Consider the following 11,708-nt stretch of genomic DNA (forward strand, 5'->3'; position numbering starts at 1 on the left):
CCCAGATAATCTACAAAAGAAAGGTCAATCAAAACAAACACGACAACCAAGAAGGCTTCTCTGGTCCTCATAGCTGCTCTGTCTGTCTGCAGCCACCTTCCAACTCAAACTTGACCTTTGAGGGGTTAACCACCCCTTTGTTGGCTCTTGGAGATCCCCTTTGTAGGGCTTGACGAGATTCCTTTTTAACAGCTCAAGTTAACTCTTGTACTGTGCCCCATTACAGGGACTACGGTACCCCAAAGTCAATAGTGCCCCTCTATTAGGGTTATTACAGTACTCTTCTCCCGCCGGTCTCAGCTCCCGGCGGGTAAACAGACAGTTCTACTTCCCACAGGGGCCAGTAAACCAGGTTCCAAAGCCCAGCGTTCCCTGCAGTGTGCACCGGCGTGCTTCTCCTCCTCCTCCTCTTTCCGGTTCTGTGGTGCTGCCGCTTTCCGGTCCCGGCCTCTTTATACTGGCGGGGAAAATATCGGCCCCTCCCTTCCCAACACACCTGGGTAAGGGGAATTTCTGCCGGGCTCCTTGGGGCTGTGGACCTGAGCCCGCTGAGCCTCTGCTTAGCCCGGGAGCCTTGGAGCCTGCTGGCTCGTTCTCTCTCTCACACACCCCTGTAACCTGTCTAGGTCCAATTGCAGCCTATTCCTCCCTTCTAGTGTGCCCACATCCCCCCACATCTTAGTGTCATCAGCAAATTTGAACAGGGTGCTTTTTACCCCCTTGTCCAAGTCACTGATGAAGATGTTGAACAGTGCGGGCCGAAGGACCGAGCCCTGCAGAACCCCACTGCCCACATCCCTCCAGGGTGAAAATGACCCATCACTCTCTGGGTGTGGCCCTCCAGCCAGTTGGTGACCCATTTGACTGTGTGGGTGTTGACACCACAGTCCCCCAGTTTCTTAATGAGAATGGGGTGAGAGACGGTGTCAAAAGCCTTCCGGAAGTCCAGGAAGAATATGTCCACTGCTACCCCTGCATCTAACGATTTGGTGACGGTCATAGAAGGCCCCAGGTTGGTCTGACAGGACCTGCCAGTAATGAACCCATGTTAATTGCCCCTAAGCATAATCTCCCCTGCTGGCCCCTCGTGGACAAGTGCCAGAATAATTCTCTCAAAAAGCTTGCCCAGGATTGAGGTAAGACTAACTGGCCTATAGTTTCCCAGGTCCTCCTTCCTCCCCTTTTTGAAGATGGGAACCACATTGTTCCTCTTCCAGTCCTCTGGCACAACACAAGAGCACCATGAGTGCTCATAAAGCCAGGGGTCCCGCAATGACTTCAGCCAATTCTCTCAGTACTCTGGGGTGGAGATTGTCCGGACCACCTGATTTGAATACATCCAGACCCTCCAGAAGTTCCCTAACTTGTTCCTCACTAACCCTTGGCCTCAGTGCACACCCCCTGGGATCTAAGCGGGGCTTAGACTGTTCTGGTCCTGCTCAGGAAAATGGAGGCAAAGAAGTTGTTAAATAGGTTAGCTTTGTCATCTGGCGTGACAACTACTTTTCCTAGCATGTCTTGCAGGGGTCCCACATTACCCAGAACCTTCTTTTTGCCCCCTATGTATTTAAAAAAGGACTTTTTGTTGTCCTTGATCAGGGAAGCTAGTCTCAGTTCCATCTCCACCTTTGCCTTCCTGACTGCGCCCCTGCATCCCCGAGCAACCGCAGTATAATTCCCCTTGGTGATGGCCCCTCCCTTCCATTGGGTGTACGCCTCCCTTTTAGCTAGGATACATTCCCAGATGCTTTTGGTGAGCCATGGGGGCTTAGGTGCCCTCCTGGTCCCTTTGATCTGTGTTGGGATTACCTCCCTTTGGGCTTGGAGAATTGTCTCCTTAAGGAGCAACCACTCTTCTTGGACACCTGGCTCCCCTCCCCTCCCCTCTGGGACCTCAGTGCTTCCCTGACTATTCTCCTTAACTCATTGAAGTCTGCCTTCCTGACATCTAGGGCTGCTGCCTTGCTGTAGGCCTTTGTCACCTCGTGCTGGATGGTGAATTCCAGCAGGCGATGATCACTGTTGCCCAGATGGTCAAGCACCCACAGCCCCCTCACCAGGTCATCACCCATGGCCAGCACCAGGTCCAACAAGGCATCTCCCCTGGTGGGGCTTTGCACCTCCTGGGTTAGACGGAGGTCCTGCATTCTGGCTAGGAACCTATGTGAGCAGTCAGACCTGGCTGACTGCTCTTCTCCGCAGATGTCTGGAAAGTTCAGGTCCCCCTTTGACCTAACTACCTCCGTGAGCTGACTTAAGAATTCCCCTTGGTTGGGAGGTCTGTAGTAGACCCCCACCGTTAAGTCTCTTTCCCCATGACTGCCTTGTATTCTAACCCAGAGCACTTCAGAGTGCCCCTCCTTTGATTCTTTGCTAATTGACGATGATGTGTATTCCTCCTTAATGTAGAGTGCCAAGCCCCCACCTTTCTTTCCTATCCTATCCCTCCTGTACAGCCTATAGCCCTTGACATTCACCGCCCAGTCATGCGTTGGGCCCCACCACGTTTCAGTGATTCCCACTATGTCTGGGTTGGTGTCAACTAGCAGGAGGGTAAGTTCCTCTTTCTTGTTTCCCATACTATGAGCATTTCTGTAGAGGCATTTGAGGCCTCCTGTGGATGTATGCACTGGCCCCCTACTTTCAGCATTACCCTGGACCCTGTCGCTTACCTGTGCATATGTTCCACTCATTGGCCTAGGCCGGGCTGTACTTTTGGGTGTTGCTTGGTCTGGCAGTCCAATGTTTCCTCTGCCCTCATCTTCCCCTTCCCCCTACGAGCCTAGTTTAAAGCTGCCAGAGGATATCTGCCAACCTAGAAGAAAACACACACTTACCTTTAGGGGAAAGGTGGAGCCCATCCCATCCGAGCATGTCTCTTGTTGTGATGTGCCAGTCATTGTTGAGGAAGCCAAAGCCTGCCTCGAGACACCATTCCTGAAGCCTTCAGTTGGTCTCTACAATGCATGTTGCATGCCGTCTTCCACGTCCGCTCACTGGTAGGATAGAAGAGAAAACCACCTGTGCGCCTAGCTCCTTTAGCACACACCCCAGAGTGTGGTAGTCCTCCGTCAGGCGATCAGGGCTTCTCCTGGCCGCATCATTAGTACCCACATGGATTAGGACCATGGGGTAGTAATCGGTGGGCTGGATCACGGCCTGGATCATTCCCTTCACGTCCTGAATCTTTGCTCCAGGTAGACAGTAGACCTCGCATGTCGAGGGGTCTTGGTGACAGATGGGGCCCTCTGTACCTCTCAGGATGGAGTTGCCTATGACAATCACTCGACGCTATTTCCTCCTGGCCTGCTTAGCTCCTTCAGCTTTCTTGGATCATGGAGAGCGTGGAGTTGCCTCCTCTCCGGTCGCCTCCTCTCCTTCCTTCTCCTCCAGTGTTGCCAGGGCCTTGTACCTGTTCTCCAGCTGGACTGGAGGAACTGGTACTGCTGTGTTACTAGTTGTCCTGGTTCTGGAGGTGACCATCTGCCACTGTGCAGTAGAGGACACCTCCCAGGGTGCTTTTTCTTTGGGTGTGTGACCATTCAGGGAAAGGAAATAGCTGTCAATTTCTTCTTCTGCCTCCCTGATTCCCCTCAGCCTGCTAACCTCCTCCTGGAGCTCCCTCACCTGCACCTCCAGGGCCCTAAGGTGGGCACCTGCAGGACAGGTGTGGGGGTCCCCAATCCCTGCCCCCCCACGCCTTGATGGGCAACTCCCTCAGGCCAGGGGGTGGGGGGACGCGAGCCCCCCCATGGGCTGTGACTGGGTTGAGGCCTCAGAAAAGCCCCGGGAAGGCTGCATCCCACAGGCAGGGGCCCTGGGAGCACTCCATGTCGACACCATCATAGGAGTTGCTGCTTGTTTCTGGCTTAGTGCGGTGCCTTTGCCCTGCACTAGCGGGAGTCTTCCTCCTGGCCCTTCCTGCTTGCCCGCCGACGCAAACGCTGATGCAAACGCTGGTGTGCTCTTACAGAGTGCACCTGTTTGTGCAGCTTGGGAGCTCATCTCCCTACCAGCTCAGTTAAGAGGGATCCAGGGGGCTTCCCCTCTGGATCTGGCTCAGCTCCCTCTGCCCCACTTACCTTAGGGGGTTCAGCTGCTTAGGGGGTTCAGCTGCTGCAGCCCCCACTGCTAGGTCTGCTGCTGCTGTGTTTGCCTCTGCTCCGGGTCAGGTAAGGGGGCACATGTGCGTGCAGGACACACGTGTGCTTGGACCCCTCCTCTCCCCATTGCTCCTGGCTTCTGAGTGCCAGGTTTCTGACAAGGTCCCGCACAACCTTCTCATAAACAAATTGGAGAAATATGGGCTGGACAAAACTATAAGGTGGATAATCAACTGGATCAATAGCCACAAGCAAAGGGTGTAATTATAAATGAACATATGCTGGAATGGTAGAAGCTTTTGAGTGGAGTCCACAGGAGTCTGTCCTGAGCACAGTGTTGTTCAACATGTTTATTAATGACTGGAAGACTGGAATAGTGAGCTTCTTGAGCAAGTCTGCAGATAACATGAAACTGGGAATGACTGTAAACATACTCGAAGAGAGGATCACAATTCAGAAAAAATGTTGACCAGTTGGAAAGGTGGGCTAGATCTAAGTGGATGAAGTTCCATGTGGATAAATGCATGGTGCTACTCCTTGGGAAGAATAAACCTGAATACAAGTACAAAACGAGTGACACCTGACTGAATAGTAGCAATATGGAAAAGTACTTGGGAGTCTTGGTAGATCACAGACTCAATTTGTGTCTGTTGTGTGATGCAGCTTCACAAAAGGTGCAAAAGGTTTTGGGGTGCATCAATAAAAGCATTAGGTGCAAGACATGGGAGGTGATAGTGCTTTTCTACTTGCCAGTAGTTAAAAAGAAGAGAACATAAGTTAGAGAGGGTCCAGAGGCAGGCAACAAAATGATAAAGGGCTTGGAAGGCAGGTCACAAAAGTAGAAGTTGAAGGAAACAGGCATGTTTAGCTTGCAGAAAAGGTGCTTAAGAGGAGAAATAATAGCAATCTTCAAATAGCTGAATTCTTTCTTGCTGAAAAGAGTCAGGTATGGACCAATGGCTTGAAATAGCAACAGAAAACTGAAGCAGTGGAAAAGACTGCCTAGGGAAGTTGTGGACTCTCCATCTCTGGAGGTGTTCAATAAGAGGTTGGATAGGCATTGGTCAGGGGTCATCTAGGCGTAGCTATGCCTGTGTTCTACTATGGGTATTTCCCATGCTTCTGAGCTTTGCTAGTTGCTGTATGGGGCCTTTAGGAAATCCCACCCCCCAACTGCTGCTATGTGTGCAGGGTCTTCTTTAAAGCTTTTCTCAGCAGCATAGGATGTTGGCTGTAGCCAAGTCTGGAGATGTTGCCAAGAGTCTGCCAATGTTCCTACTGCAACTAAACCAAGAGGTTCATGAAACCAAAAGGTTTATGGCTAGGGGGTCTTCGCCCTCTGCTCTGGATCAAACTGATTGACATATTTGGGTTAAGAAGGAATTTTACTCTGTGGTCAGATTGGTATGGGTCATGGTTTTTTTTTTTTCTTTCTCTCTAGCAGAGGGCATGGCCCTCTTCCTGAAATCTCTTGAGTATATATTATCAACCTTTGAAGCAGCATGATGTTGGCCGCTGTGTTCCCCCTGATTTACCAGCAGTAGGTTAGGGTATTATGTCTTGCGTTGTGTCAAAGTCAAATGTGTAGTTTTCTTAATAGGTTAGAGAATGGATTAATATAGAATGGTTTGCATAGGGATAATCCTGCTTTGGGCCAGGGGTTGGACTAGTCGACCTTCCAGGGTCCCTTCCAGCCCTACTTCTCTATGATTCTAATTAGTGCAGTATGGGTATGTATTCCAGCCCTTCAGGGTGGGGAATTTGAAGTAGGTAGTGCAACATGTTAGGAAGTCTGCTTTCTGTCCCCAGTAACTTGGAAATAAAAAATGCACAAACAACAATGGAAAGAAAAGGTTGCTCTATGTATGCTAAGACACCATTCACTTCCCTTTGCCATATACACAAGGGAATCTCTGTCTCTGTTTTACATTTGTCTCCAGGGTGTTTTTCCTTGACAACACAGTGGCCTAGCTTCAATAGGAAATACTCACTGTCTTGAATGGTCTGCGACCTGGTGATTAGGTTGCTGTCTTGCAATGTAGGAGATATAGGTTCAAATTCCCTTGGGAAACATAGAACCTAGATTCTCAGGTTTTTTCTGGTGTAGGAGTTCTGACGGTTACAATGCTTGGTAGAAGATTTAGATGGGCAGGGTTATGGACGACAGTGACAACATCCACTTGTTAGAAATGCACAGCTTGCATCTTGCACCTGATAAGAAAGAGATACTGCCAAGGACTTTTTTTCCTCTCCCAGCCTTGCTACAGCCTTTCTCATGCTAATTGCAGTTTCTCCCCCATCCTCTCCCTAGTCTTTCTCATACAGATTGCAGGAGCCAGAATTCAATTATCTGTGTCCTTGAAAAGGGGGGGGAGGAGAAGTAAACTCTTGGTGACCTATTGTAGTTTCTGAGCATGCTTAATTAGCTGATGCATATTTACCTCTCCGCCCTGCATACTTAAGTAGTTAATTATACTATACATGCGATATATGTAGTGATGTAACTCACATGTATGCTTGTATGAAATGGAAGTAAGCTGTTAAGAGTTCCTGTTTCTGCACATGTGCCCAGGAGGGAGAAGATGAATACTGCCTGCAAAATTCCTTTGTTGGTTTGGAGTAATCTGAGTTCTTGACTCTGCTCTGACCCTATTTGCAAATACACCTTTTGTGCCATCTAATGAGTGTGTGTCTGTGATTTTTGTGGCCTTCCAGAGAAACAAACCGCCTTTGTGCACCCCAGATGGGACATCTTCTGGATCACCTCGGGGCCCAGTGACAAAATCGTCTCTGCCACCACGGGGAGTGCACACCGAGCCGCCTTTTTGGGCTTGCCTAGGGGGTTTGAGACGTGAGTCGGGGTACCCGAGAGATTAAAGGCTCCTGTGCAAAATTTTTGGTTTCTGAGGACGCCAGACACACATTCCGGCATTCTGATTGAGATCTCTGGGATATCTGAGTGAGTATACGAATTCCCTTGCCCAATTTGGTCTGGATCCGGGAAAAAGACGTGTTCTATTTGGTTTAATACTGGGGAATTTTCGGCCTGGTATATGCGAACCATCTGTAACTAGGATCTTTTGGTATTTGGTGTGCGTTGGGTGCACTCTTGTGGGCATATGGGTGCGGGTTGCTCCCGTGTAGAAAACTCGGATATGCCCTTAGGTTATATATTACGGAACTTCAGTAAATTTGCAAAGCAGGCAGATTATGGAATGAAGATGAAAAAGGGTAATTTAATTAAGTTTAACTCGAGTGGCCAACATTTGGGGTCCGCTGGACCCCGAAAGCATCCTTTGTAGTGAAAGAAGTGATAGCTATCCATGAAATAGTAATGCAGAACGGTTATTGGAATCAATTTCCTTATATCAATTGTTGGTTGTGGGTGGTTCAAAATCAGCCCCCTTGGATTAAGAAATGCTTAGTAAAGTCTCATGTGATGTTAAAGGAAAGACTCGAGGAGGACCGCCTGTACTCCCTGAGTCTAATGGGGTGGGGGGGAGATTCTGAATTGGCTGAGTATCGGACCCGCTTTCCGGTCACCCTGTCAGGTAGTGAGGATGAATCAGACATCTCCTCGGGATCCAGTCCCTCTGCACCACCGCTCCCTCCCTCAGGGAAACCACCACCGGCGTATCAAAGCATACCTAATGATTCAAAGTGTGAGCCTCAGCCAAGTGCCCCATCTGAATCAGGGAATAAGGGCTGTTATTTGCGCAAGACTGTAGAATCACAGTCGGTGCTGAATTGCCCGATGCGAGAGGTTATCGGAGAGGGGGGCAATGCAACTTTTGTCTACACCCCATTCAGTACTTCAGATTTATTTAACTGGAAGAATCAGAGCCCCTCTTTTCGTGAAGACCCTGAAAAGATGAGGGACCTGTTTTGATCTATTGGACAAACCCATTGACCCACTTGGGCTGATGTCCAGATGATGCTCCAAACCCTTCTGACCCCGGAGGAGAGGAGATTAGTGTTGGGGACAGCAGAGCGCATTGCAGCAGCCAGGGTAGAAGCAGAGGGAGTTGTTGGTCGTACCTTGCGTGATACCTGCCCTGTTGAGGAACCGAGATGGGATAATCATACTGTAGAAGGAAGAGAGCTGAGTGCACGGTATCTGGGGATTATAGTGGAAGCAATGGGGAAGGCAGTGCCCCGGGTTACTAATCTGTCTAAATTGTATGAAGTGAGACAGGGAAGAGAAGAGGATACCTCAGCTTTCCTCGGGAGGCTGTATGAGGCGTTCCACAGGTTTTCGGACCTAGATCCAGAAGCCCCAGATAATCAACGCATGGTAAATCTTATGTTTATTGGTCAATCTGCTGCTGATATTCATAAGAAGCTACAGAAAACTGAGGGAGATGCTGGGAAACCGATTTCAGAGCTGGTGGAAATTGCATATAAGGTATATGGGAATCGTGAGCAAGTGCAGGAGCGCAAAGAGGATAAAAAGGCTCAGCGACAGATGGCAGCGCTGGCAGCTGCTATAACTGGAGGTAATCCTGGAAAGGCTGGGATACAGAAAGGGAAAGGAGAAAGAGTGGGAGCAGACGTTTGTGCTTACTGCAGGGAGAAAGGACACTGGAAGAGGGAATGCCCAAAGTTAAAGGAGAAGAGAGAGGGTGAACCAAGAGGTCACCTCATGCGGGCAGAGGAAAAGGGTGAGGACACAGAATGAAGGGGACGGGGACCTAAGACCACTACCCTTTGGGTTGGAGCCCAAGAAGATCCCATGGTAACCATTAGGGTTGGTGGCAAAGACTTTGAAGCCTTGGTGGATACTGGGGATACATTTTGAATGATTCCAGAAACCCACCCCCCCGTGCAGGAACTAGTGAACAGCATGTACTTGTGGAAGGGATTGAGGGAACGCAATCCCGACTCCCCGTTTGTAAGCCACTCCTCACCAAGGTGGGGGACCATTTGCTTGAGCACTCCTTTGTATATTCTCCAAGTTGCCCAGTTGCACTACTTGGGCGGGACCTACTCACAAAACTGCAAGCTGAGATATTTTTCAGAGATGACCAGATGGTGGTCCAGTTACCTGTCAAGCAGAGCTCGAACTATCAGATGGCTCTCCTGGAGGACCAATGCCCTGTAGTAAGTTCTGAAGATCACATGACTGGAGTAGACCCTTCGGTGTGGGCTGATGGAACCCCTTAATGAGCCAAGTCGGTCTCCCCGGTAAGGATCATACTCAAGGATGGGGAAGGGCCCGTTCGGGTAAAGCAGTATCCACTTAGCCGAGCGGCCAGAGTTGGACTCAAGCCGCTAATAGAGAAATACAAGAAGTACGGATGGCTAGTGGAAGGGTCCTCACCATATAATACCCCCATTCTTGGAGTGCCGAAGGCAGATGGGGTCTCATACAGACTGGTCCAAGACCTGCGAGCAGTAAATAAGAAGGTCCTTTCAGACTACCCTGTAGTCCCGAACCCACACACAATTTTGACACAAGTACCGGGGGAAGCTGAAATATTTTCAGTGCTAGATTTGAAAGATGCTTTCTTCTCCATTCCCCTTCACCGAGAGAGTAAAAAATTGTTTGCTTTTGAATGGGAGGACCCAGATACTTTCCACAAAGCCCAACTCATGTGGACAGTTCTTCCACAAGGATTCATAGCAGCCCCCCATATTTTTGGACTTGCCCTTCAGAAGGACTTGGAGGAGTGGAAGGGATCACACCCCGCAGTGACTCTCCTCCAGTATGTGGATGACCTGCTAGTTGCAAGCCCAAACTTGCAACTCTGTGAGGAAGCCACCAGATCACTGCTAAACACTCTAGGGGAAAAAGGATATAAAGTCTCTAGAGAGAAAGCCCAAATATGTCAGCCTCAAGTTACATTTTTGGGATATAAGCTCTCAAAAGGAGTCAGAGCCCTGAGTGCGGATCGCATACAGGCAATCCAAGGTCTAGCCTCCCCTAAGTCACCCAAGGAGCTGTGGGCATTCCTAGGGCTAACTGGGTTCTGTCGACTATGGATACCAGATTATGGTGGAAAGGCTAGACCACTGTATGACTCCCTGACTAAGGAGAGTCTCACTGAATGGAAATGGACTAAAGAAATGCAGCATGCCTTTGATCTGCTTAAGGCAGCATTAACCCAGCCCCCTGCCCTGGCCATCCCAAACAGTAAAAAGCCATATCGACTGTATGTTCATGAGAATCGAGGGGTTGCATCAGGGGTGTTGACACAGCCATCGGGCCTGACCTGGAGACCCGTGGGATATTACTCAAAGGTTCTAGATCCAGTGGCACTCGGGTGGCCAGCCTGTCTTTGGGCTGTGGCAGCCACAGCAGTGGTTGTTGAAGAAGCCCAGAAGATAGTCATGGGTGCGGATATGGAAATACTCACTCCTCATGGAGTTCCCCAGATCCTAGGGACTGAGGGAGGGAAATTTCTTAACCCCTCCAGACAATCACGGTATGAGATATTTTTGCTCTCTAATCCAGGACTTACTTTCAAACATACTACAGACTTAAACCCTGCAACCTTGCTGCCGGAACCAGGGAAACCAACGCATGACTGCCTTGAGGTCCTGAATCAAACCACACAGGTGCGACCTGATCTTGCTGAGGACCCAATTGAAGACCTACATGCTGAATACTTCGTAGATGGCTCCAGCTCTGTCATCGATGGAAAAAGACGAACAGGATGTGCATTGGTAACCTTGCATAAGGTAGTATGGAGGGAGTCATTGCCGAGCTCATGGTCGGCACAGGCCGCGGAACTCACTGCACTCACCTGAGCATTACAGCTGGGGACAGGCCGGCGGGTTAATGTATACACTGATTCTCGCTATGCTTTTTCTACGGTTCATGCACATGGACTATTGTGGAAAGAAAGGGGTTTCATTACGGCCGCTGGGAATAGAATTGCTAATGGACCTCAGATTATCAAGCTACTAGAGGCATTCCACCAGCCTAAAGAGGTAGCAGTCATTCGTGTGCGGGCCCATGGGAAGGCTGCTGAGGGAAAACATAAGCTTGGAAATGCAAGGGCTGATGCGGCAGCAAAAGAAGCCACATTTATTGGTGGAGAGGCAGAGGAAGTATCCAGGCAGGCCTTGTCCCATGCCATATGGCCATACGTCCGGGATCTAGTCCCGCAGTATTCCCCTGAAGAAGATAAATTTGCACAGAAGGCTTGTGCAGAAAAGAACTCCCAGGGGTGGTGGATAGTACCAGGAGGGAAAGTCATGATACCCAGGCCATTGCTTCGGGAGGTGCTGCAACAGCTCCATGCAAGTACCCATATGGGAGGTTTGGCTATGGGTGATCTAGTGATCCGCCAAGCAGTAGCCCCAGGGCTATATGTAGAAGGGCTATATGTAGAAGCTCAGCGTATTGCTACCAGGTGCATCACGTGTCAGAAAGTAAACCCTTGAAGGAAACCCCCTGTGCCAATGGGAGTTAGACCCTGGGCAGCGTACCCTGGACAAGCATGGCAGATTGATTTTGCCGAGCTCCCACGGTCCGGACATCATGGGTTTTTACTTGTCATGGTAGACCAGCTCTCCGGTTGGGTCGAGGCATGGCCCACCAGGACTGCCACTGCGGCTACAGTAGTGAAATATTTGTTGCAGGAGATCATTCCCCGGTAC

The 11,708-nt window shown here is 49.8% G+C and overlaps 1 pseudogene; it reads right to left on the reverse strand.

Annotated features, from left to right (window-relative positions):
• Positions 1 to 3,843, reverse strand: part of LOC149872632 (uncharacterized) — a 31,232-nt pseudogene extending 27,389 nt beyond the window's left edge.
• Between the last annotated feature and the right edge of the window lie 7,865 nt (positions 3,844 to 11,708).

Source organism: Crocodylus siamensis, chromosome 1, assembly GCF_052110815.1.
Source record: "Crocodylus siamensis isolate JL-2025a chromosome 1, ASM5211081v1, whole genome shotgun sequence".
NCBI lineage: Eukaryota > Metazoa > Chordata > Crocodylia > Crocodylidae > Crocodylus > Crocodylus siamensis.